Here is a 7,939-nt window from a genome sequence, read left to right as displayed (position 1 = left end):
CACACCCCTGAGGACCTGTTTCTATCTATTCGCTAGCCCTTACAGAAGTTTCCCCCTCTTCCCTGCATACCAGCCCGTGAGGCACACAGGGTCTATGCAGCACTTGGGGCAGATGGATTCTCTTATCTACATAAGACAGTAAGGCCCAGCACCAACGTGGGGTTGGCTCCACTAGACTCCCCAACACGGCCAAGCTCTGCATTTTTGCCCTTTATACTTAGCCCCAAATTTAGCAAAGACAAATCAGTAAAGCCATGATGTTCTAATTTATCTGTGAGAACGAATGAGTTTGAATTCTCCAGCTTCCACAAGAAAAGCCTATTGCCAAGAGTAAACACCAGACCAACACTGAGTCCATCCCAAAATACCAGTAGCAACTAGTTTAGCCAGAAGCTAGTCTCATGGCTACCAGTTCACCGACCCTCAAACTCACCTACTGCTCTCTTGGGGGGTCTGACCACCGGGATTCCAACCTTCCTTCTCCACAACCCTTTCTTTCCATTTCACCCTTTCTGGCAAGCCCAAGGCAGCACCAAGGATGCTAGGTACCTTTTATTTAATCTGAATGTTTCCCTGTTCTAGTGGAAGAGCTTGTAGTTTGGTACTTTAGACAGAGAGGTAGATGCTGGGGGTGTACACACTGTAAACTCTTAATTTTCTATATTAATAGGACTAGGAATTTTCTGCTCTTGTTTTGTAATCATAGTTTTATAGGTTCTTTGAGAATTTCATACCATGTATTTTGATCATATTCACACACACACACACACACACATACACACACACACACACCACAATCCCTCCTAGATCCACTCTTGCCTCCCTACTGTGTAAACATAAACCAAATCTGTAGTCCCAACTACTCTTGGGACTGGAGGATTTCTGTCTCTTATTTTATATATGAGGAAACAAGGCATGGGACGTTCTCTGGCTCACTACAAGTCAGCAAATGATGAGGTGTAGACTTCGGAAGCCAGGCAGCCTGACTCTGAGGTCTTTAGTATGATCTATCATCATCAGATGAGTGAGTATGGAGCTGACTGATTCAGTCATTCTTCCCCAGCCAGCCCTGTTCAGGTCCTGGAGGTCCAGCTGCAGGCAGCAGCAACAGTTCTCTCTGTGCTTGTACGCCCATGGTAGTGGACCCAGAGTTGAATGGATGGCTCCTTGGGGGAAGAAGCTGCTGCTGGAAAACATAGCAGTGTTCATGAGGACCCACTGGCTGTCCAGCCTGAGCTTCAAGGTGGGTCCCCTCTGCTAAGTCGCCAGAGTCAGAGTCTAGATCCCCAGCAGACAGTCATATGGAAGCCCAAATCCCAGGGATGGCTTACTTGTGAAGTTCTGTAGACTTTCCCTCTTGTCTTTGAAGATAGATTCTGCAAGCAAGACTCTGGAGAAAGAAAGCTCTGATCAGAAGACCCTTCCCTGCGAGAAAGGGCCATGAAGGTCACAGTGCCTTTTCTCTGCTGTAAGTTGAGGGTGGAGACGAGGAATAGTGAACCTTTGACTTCAATAAGCCTGAGAGAAGAGTGCCATCAAACAGAGCTGTGGACACAACTTCTGAGCCCCCGGTGCCATTCCCTAAACTCTAAGCCAAAGGGTCTCAGCCTCTGTCCTGTTACTCAAGGGTCACGAGACCCCTGCAGGGCCGGCACCTTTCACGGGGAACCCCTAGTCAGCAGAGATGCTTGGGGGACACAGACGCTTTCCACTGTCATTCAGGGAACAGCTGGGCACAGCTGCATCCAAGTACACTGCTCCAGCCCTGCCTGGAACACAGGGTCAGACTCCATTCCCTTCTCTTCATGGGCCCCACTCCAGCAAGCCAGGCCAGGGGACGGCGTGTCCTCAGGCTTGCCTGGCCCTAACCCAGCTTCACAAAGCAGTCCCCCAGCCTGTGGTGGGAGGGCAGTTTTATCCCAACCAGAGGGACGAACGTGCATGCTTTTCTCTGAGGTCTTCTCAAACTGTGAAGATCTGACTGTGAAGCAGGGTCAGGGTGCTGGCATCATCCCAAACGGGCTGGGGGATAGCTGGGAAGGGCTTAGAAGTAGCTAGAAACCTCACCGTGGGAATTTAAGAAAGTGGTCAAACTTTCCTTGAATCCTGAGCATGCTCTACAATGGCCAGCTTTCTTCTGCATATGAACCAGGGTGAGGGAGCTACCCTCCCACTCCCACCACCAGGATACTCTCCACTCCTGACCCCTGCTCAGACGTTGTCCCTGTAGCTCTCTGCTGGCTCCCTCCAGCCTGGAGGACCCCTAGAGGCAGAATCCTCTTTGGTTCCTGTTGCTGTGTCAAACACTGTGACCAGAAGCAACCTGGGGAGACGTACAGGTTACATACAGCCCACGTCGTTGAAAACCAAGGCAGGAACTGAAGCAGAGACCACACAGTGCTATGTATGGTCTTGTTCCCCGTGACTCAGTGAGCCCACACAGCTGGGCCCTCCTATGGCTACTAACGATTGAGAAAAGGCCCATGGACACGCCCACAGGCCAGTCTGATGGAGGAAATTCTTCGGTTGAGGTTTCTTCTTCTCAGGTATGCCTAGGTTTGTTTCAAGTTCACAAAAAACGAAACAGGACAGGCAGCTTTACCTGCTCTGTCAGTCAGGTGTCAAGGTCAAACACCCACTCAGGCATCATGCACTCCCAACTGTGTGTGTGTGTGTGTGTGTGTGTGTGTGTGTGTGCTCTGTGTGCACACATATGTGTGCAAACACTCTGATTCCTTCCCGATCACGTGCTCCCAGCTTGCCTTGCCTTGTACACACCTTTCTCTCTGCAGTCATTCATCTCAGGAGGTGTCTGTCTGCCTGGCAAGCCCTAAAAGCCAGGACTCTGTATTACAGCCTCGGTTTCCCCTCCAGGTCCTCAGCTCAGATCTAGTTCTCAGAATATGATGTGTGAAGAACACCCAGGTCTTAGCTGTTTGCAGTTTTGATTATTTTGTGTCTGAGCAGGTACACTTGCCTATAGGTAAGCATGGAAAGGCCAGAGATGGGCCCTGGGTGTCTTCCTTTATGGCTTGCCACCTTATTTAATTCTTAAACATAGCTCCTCACTGGACCTAGAGCTTGCAGCTTTGGCTGTACTGGCTCACCACAAGCCCCCAGGGTCTGCCTCTCTCTGTCCTGCAGAAATGAGGTTACTCCTGGACCCAGCTTTTACATGGGTGGTGGGATCCAAACCCAGATCTTCAAGCTTGTGCAGCAAGCCCTGTATCCGCTGAGCCATATTGGCAACCTATTATCCAGGCTGTCCCATTACTTTGAATTTTGATTTCCACTCACTAGCAACAGGGGTCAATGGTGACTCAGGGTGAGTTCATGAACTTGCTCAGTTACCCATGTACGGTAGAGGACTGTAGGCACACCGATAAACAAAAGACCATTGCAGCACCCTGCTGGGCCTCATGCCTGTCTCTTTGGCCACTGCTGTTCCCAATCCACTGCAGGAAACTGTCCATCTAACTTCTGAGATGGCCCTTCCTGGTGGGTTGGGCTGCCACCCGATTCCACAGCAGAGGCTTCTAAAGGGCAGGAAAGTTGGGTGCTGTGTCCAAGGTCAATAAAAAGTGACTAGAGCCTTGACGGCATGTTCTAACGTCCTTTGTCCTGACCACCACAGCCCTCCAGTGACACACCAGTGTCCTGTCCCAGCATGGTCCCTAAACACACGGTGTCCCTGAGGTGTGATCTCCCATGAGTACCTACTGGACACCAGCTACACAAGCTTGCTTCACATCTGTCCCCACCCAGACCATCCAGTCATCTGGAACAAGACAGGCAGACAGACAGACAGGAGTTCCCAGGAGAGAGCCTGCCTTGCAGGGATCCATGCCCTGTACTGCAGCCAGCCACCAACACCGTACCCCAGGAATCCTTCCCAGAGGCCTGGCTGCTGCTCACCAGCCAGAGACTGGAGGAGTCCAGGGTTTCAGCTCCTGCTGGGGGGGAGGGGGGGAATCAGCTGCAGCTGGACTTCCCAGAGGCCAGGAGCTGGTTCCAGGTCATCAAGTCTACACCAGGCCAGCCAGCTTTGGGGGTGAAGTGGAGGAGGAGAACTCTTGGAGATGCCAGTCCTGAGCACCAGTGAGCAAGCAGAAGCACGTGGCACTTCATACAGATTAGATGGAGCACTGGATCCTGGAGTTAAAGACCCTAGGCATCCAAGAGAGCGCCGTGTGCACTTCTGAAGGGCCATTTGGTAGAGGGGCTAGCCTTTCTCTGGGAATCTGCATGGTCTGGAGTATCAGTTACCGGGAAAGCGTGTGAGGTTTGCCACACTTAGATCTAGGGAGAGAGGGGTCCTTCGCATGAGCCCCACCATCCATGTGCAGCTGGGACGGATTCTCACGCCAGAGCACTACTGACCCGCCGGCCATCCCACATAGCCAATCTGCAGCCCAGTCCAGGGCCTGGGGGGCTTAATGTAGATATGGTGTCTGGACTTCTAAACAGGAGGGGTGAGAGTCGAGCTGGGAGGAGCAGCACAAAGAGGGGCCTGTACTACTAACTAGAGAGAAGAGGGTAAAAAGAGAACTGAGCAGAAGTGCCCGGCCACCCTGCCTGGATGCTCAGTGCTGCTCAGTCTGGGAGCACCAGTATCTCAGCAGCCTCTGATCAGCCAGCAGCGGAGCTCCAGGCCCAGTACAGAGGCGCCCCCTGCTGGCCACAACTCCTATAGGGCCCTGCATAGCACAGGTCATAGGAGTACAGGCCCCAGTACTGACTATAGGTGCACACGACTCATCAGCCCCTGCACACTAGGATCTCCTAAATGAGCAAGGTCCTTCCCTGACAGTACAAAGTAGACTGTGATTTTTGTTTCAGTCTATATCTAGATGAAGGGGACTAAAAAAAAACAAACAAGTCTGCGACCATACCACCCTGAACGCGCTCGAGATCAGACTGATCTCGGAAGCTAAGCAGGGTCGGGTCTGGTTAGTACTTGGATGGGAGATCGCCTGGGAATACTGGGTGCTGTAGGCTTTAAAAAAAAAAACAAAAAACAAAAACAAAAACAACAACAACAATAAGGAGAGAGAGGGAGGGGGGGAGAGAGTGAGAGACAGCATCTCCATGGGGGAATCTCCATGACGTGCTGCCAGCCCATCTTTAATGCTAGGATAGTATGTCCACTTGGCACCACTCACCCAGCACCCTGGGAAACTGGCTAAAGGGAAAATGGCAGTCAGCTGTGTGTGCAGGCTGTTGGCCTGGTGGATGAAGAGCTAGGCTATGTCTCGCTGTGGAGGCTGGGTCCCAGCTTTCAACGCTGCTTACAGTGAGGTCTATGACTGGAGAGAGGAGACAATGAGTGAGGAAATCAGGTGGAAAGGGGCGCCAGTGTGAAGTGCACCCACGCAACCAAATGCAAAAGCGCTCAGCACTGTATGAAACGCACGCGCGCGACCTAGGCTACCATAACCTCAGCTACCTAGGACCTGGACCAGCCTGGTGGTGCCAGCCAGTGATGCAGAAAAACTCAGTTCCAGTGCTAATTCCAGGGATTCTACTACCCCAGTGCGTCAGGTCACAAACCAGTTCCCAGCCTCCCAGAGCCTGGGTTTGGGGGTTAAGGATGCTCGCTGGTGGAACAGCAGGGGCCCCGTAGGGCAGCTTCCCTCCCACCGCTAGCCGGCTAGGATGTGCTGTTCTTTTAGACCACGAGAGCCACTCTAACCACCCCACCCCCACCCCCAGCAGCTTCCAGCAGGCGTAGGCAGGCGTGGAGTCCAGCAGTGAGGGCATTTTGAGTCTGTTTCTCATCTCAGTTTGCTGGTCAGAGGACAGAGGTAGGGGCAGATCCTGCCCGGATCCAGGGTAAGGAAGAAGGCCCCGAGCACATCCTAGCTGGGTTCTGGAGCATTCCAGCGTCTACCTGGCTCACCCTCGGTAAGGTCAATCCTACCCAGAGGCAAAAGCAGAGCCTTCGTTTTCAGAGCAAACCCTGGCTTCCCTTGCGAAGTTTCCAGGACTGTGGCCAAATCCTGGGCACCCCAGGGTCCTTTGCCGTAGGTGGGAGGCAATGTCCCCTGCTGGTACGGGACAAAGGACAATGGGGGCGGAAAGGTCACATCGTAGTCATAAACAGACAGACCTCAACTGCCTTGACCATCTCTGCCTCTCTAGCCACACACGCCCCCTCCCTGGGGAGCGAGTGTGTCCACCTCTGCTCCCCTGAGGTGCCCTCAGGCCTCCTGGCAGAACTTTTTTTGGCATAATCTAAACTGTCAGCAAAACAAGATGAAAATTTAGTAATTGCTTTTGGCTAGGAGTCCACAGGCCAGCTCCAGCCAAAAATAACTCAAAGGAAGTGTCCCAGGCCACCTGCGGCCCCAGGGGCTCCAACTGGGTTCAGTCTGAACAAGGAGCAGGCAGGGTCTTGGCCTGCCCCTGACATTGGCTAGTCAGGACAGCAGGAGACTGGTGAATACTCCAGGGAGGGGAGGGGCAGAGCAGTGGCACTAGGGCTTAGCCCACTTCCGGCCAGAAGTAACCAGCTATCCAAAAGACATAATGTCATTCCTGAGCAAGAAAAGCAGCTGTGGCTACTTAGTGGCCACAGAGCTGGCGGAGCCCTGGGGAGGGTATTAGCCAGGGCCACAGGAGGTGGGTGGCCGGCAGGCAGGATAGGTACAGGCATCAGCTAAGACTCTACAGGCTTAGTCTTATAGATGAGGAAGCAGAGGTTGTAGAGGGCAAGCCGCACAGTGAGGGCTCGATCCCGGGTTACCCCAGGAACAAACAGGAGCTGCCCTATGGAGCCCAGGCACAGAAATGGGTGGGGGGACAAGGCAGCTTCCCTGACCCCTCTTCCTGCCCCTATGTAAGATGTCCCTAACACCTACGAGTGGGGTAGAGTCCTATAAATGTGTCAGGAACAGAGGGACGCACAGGAAGACAGAGGGATCTCCCAGGACATGGCTCCCACGGAAGTGTGCCTTTCAAGGACGAACAGTCACCCAGCCCTGGACACCTGCCTCTGCACGGTTGCCCAGCTGTAGTCTGTGTGCCGATCCCTTTTCTTTCTCCATCTGTCACCCCACCCCTTTCTCCCTCCAGCACTGTGAGTTGATCTTGCAGAACCTTACAGGAGGCTAGAAAGAAGATGAGGATCAGCCAGGGGTCCCAGGGCTGCCAATGGCACTTGGTAGCATATCAGTGGGTGACCTGGAGCTGCTCATCACTGCCACTAGGAGGGTCTCAGCTTCCTACCCTGGGCTGCCTTTCCCCTCCTCTTCCCTGTCTTCCCCCTCTCAGATGATTGCTGGCCTAAGAAGGGCAGCCAGACAGTAGCACTGTCCGACTGTCCTGAGAGCCACCTCTGCCTGCCTCTGAAGACAGCAACACTATGCCTCCCCCTTCCCTCAGGATACATAGGTGACACAGGGACGGGTTACTGCTTAAACCCTTTATCCCAAATGAGAAGAAAGTCAACAGCCCCAGTTTATTTGATAGAAAGCCCAGGATTTTTCTATCTAGAGCCCAGTGTCCTGCCCAGAGCCTGTGACCACTTCATAAGTGGAAAAGCTCACAGCAGTGTTGAGTGTCCACCTGCCTCCAGCTACTCTCTTCCATAACAACAGAAAGCCATTTCTGTCCCAAGGAGGCACTGTGAACCCCTCGCACTCTCCCTGTAAGTGTCCCCATGTCTGACCTGGCTCGTAGGCAGTTTATCAATGCTCACGGATAAATGCATACACATGTATAATTATCCTCACACACACATAAATACAGATGTACCTAGACAAACATTCATATCCACACGTGTATCCATGCACTGTCTCTCTATAAGCCTCTGGAGGGAAACTCCAACCAGCCACACACCTGGATTCTCTCACACGCCTGGTAAAGTCCCCAAGTCCATCCTGTCACCCTTTGCAACAGCCAACTCACCCTAAGCACATATTTTCCTAAGCTCAGGCAT

General features: G+C 52.8%; 1 pseudogene; it reads left to right on the top strand.

The window, feature by feature from the left end:
• The first annotated feature begins 4,878 nt into the window (after positions 1–4,878).
• Positions 4,879–4,998, top strand: LOC115063792 (annotated as a pseudogene).
• The last annotated feature ends 2,941 nt before the right edge of the window (positions 4,999–7,939 follow it).

Source organism: Mus pahari, chromosome 3, assembly GCF_900095145.1.
Source record: "Mus pahari chromosome 3, PAHARI_EIJ_v1.1, whole genome shotgun sequence".
Lineage (NCBI taxonomy): Eukaryota > Metazoa > Chordata > Mammalia > Rodentia > Muridae > Mus > Mus pahari.
Note: the sequence above shows the minus strand (reverse complement) of the source record. Positions and strands in the feature narration are given on the sequence as shown.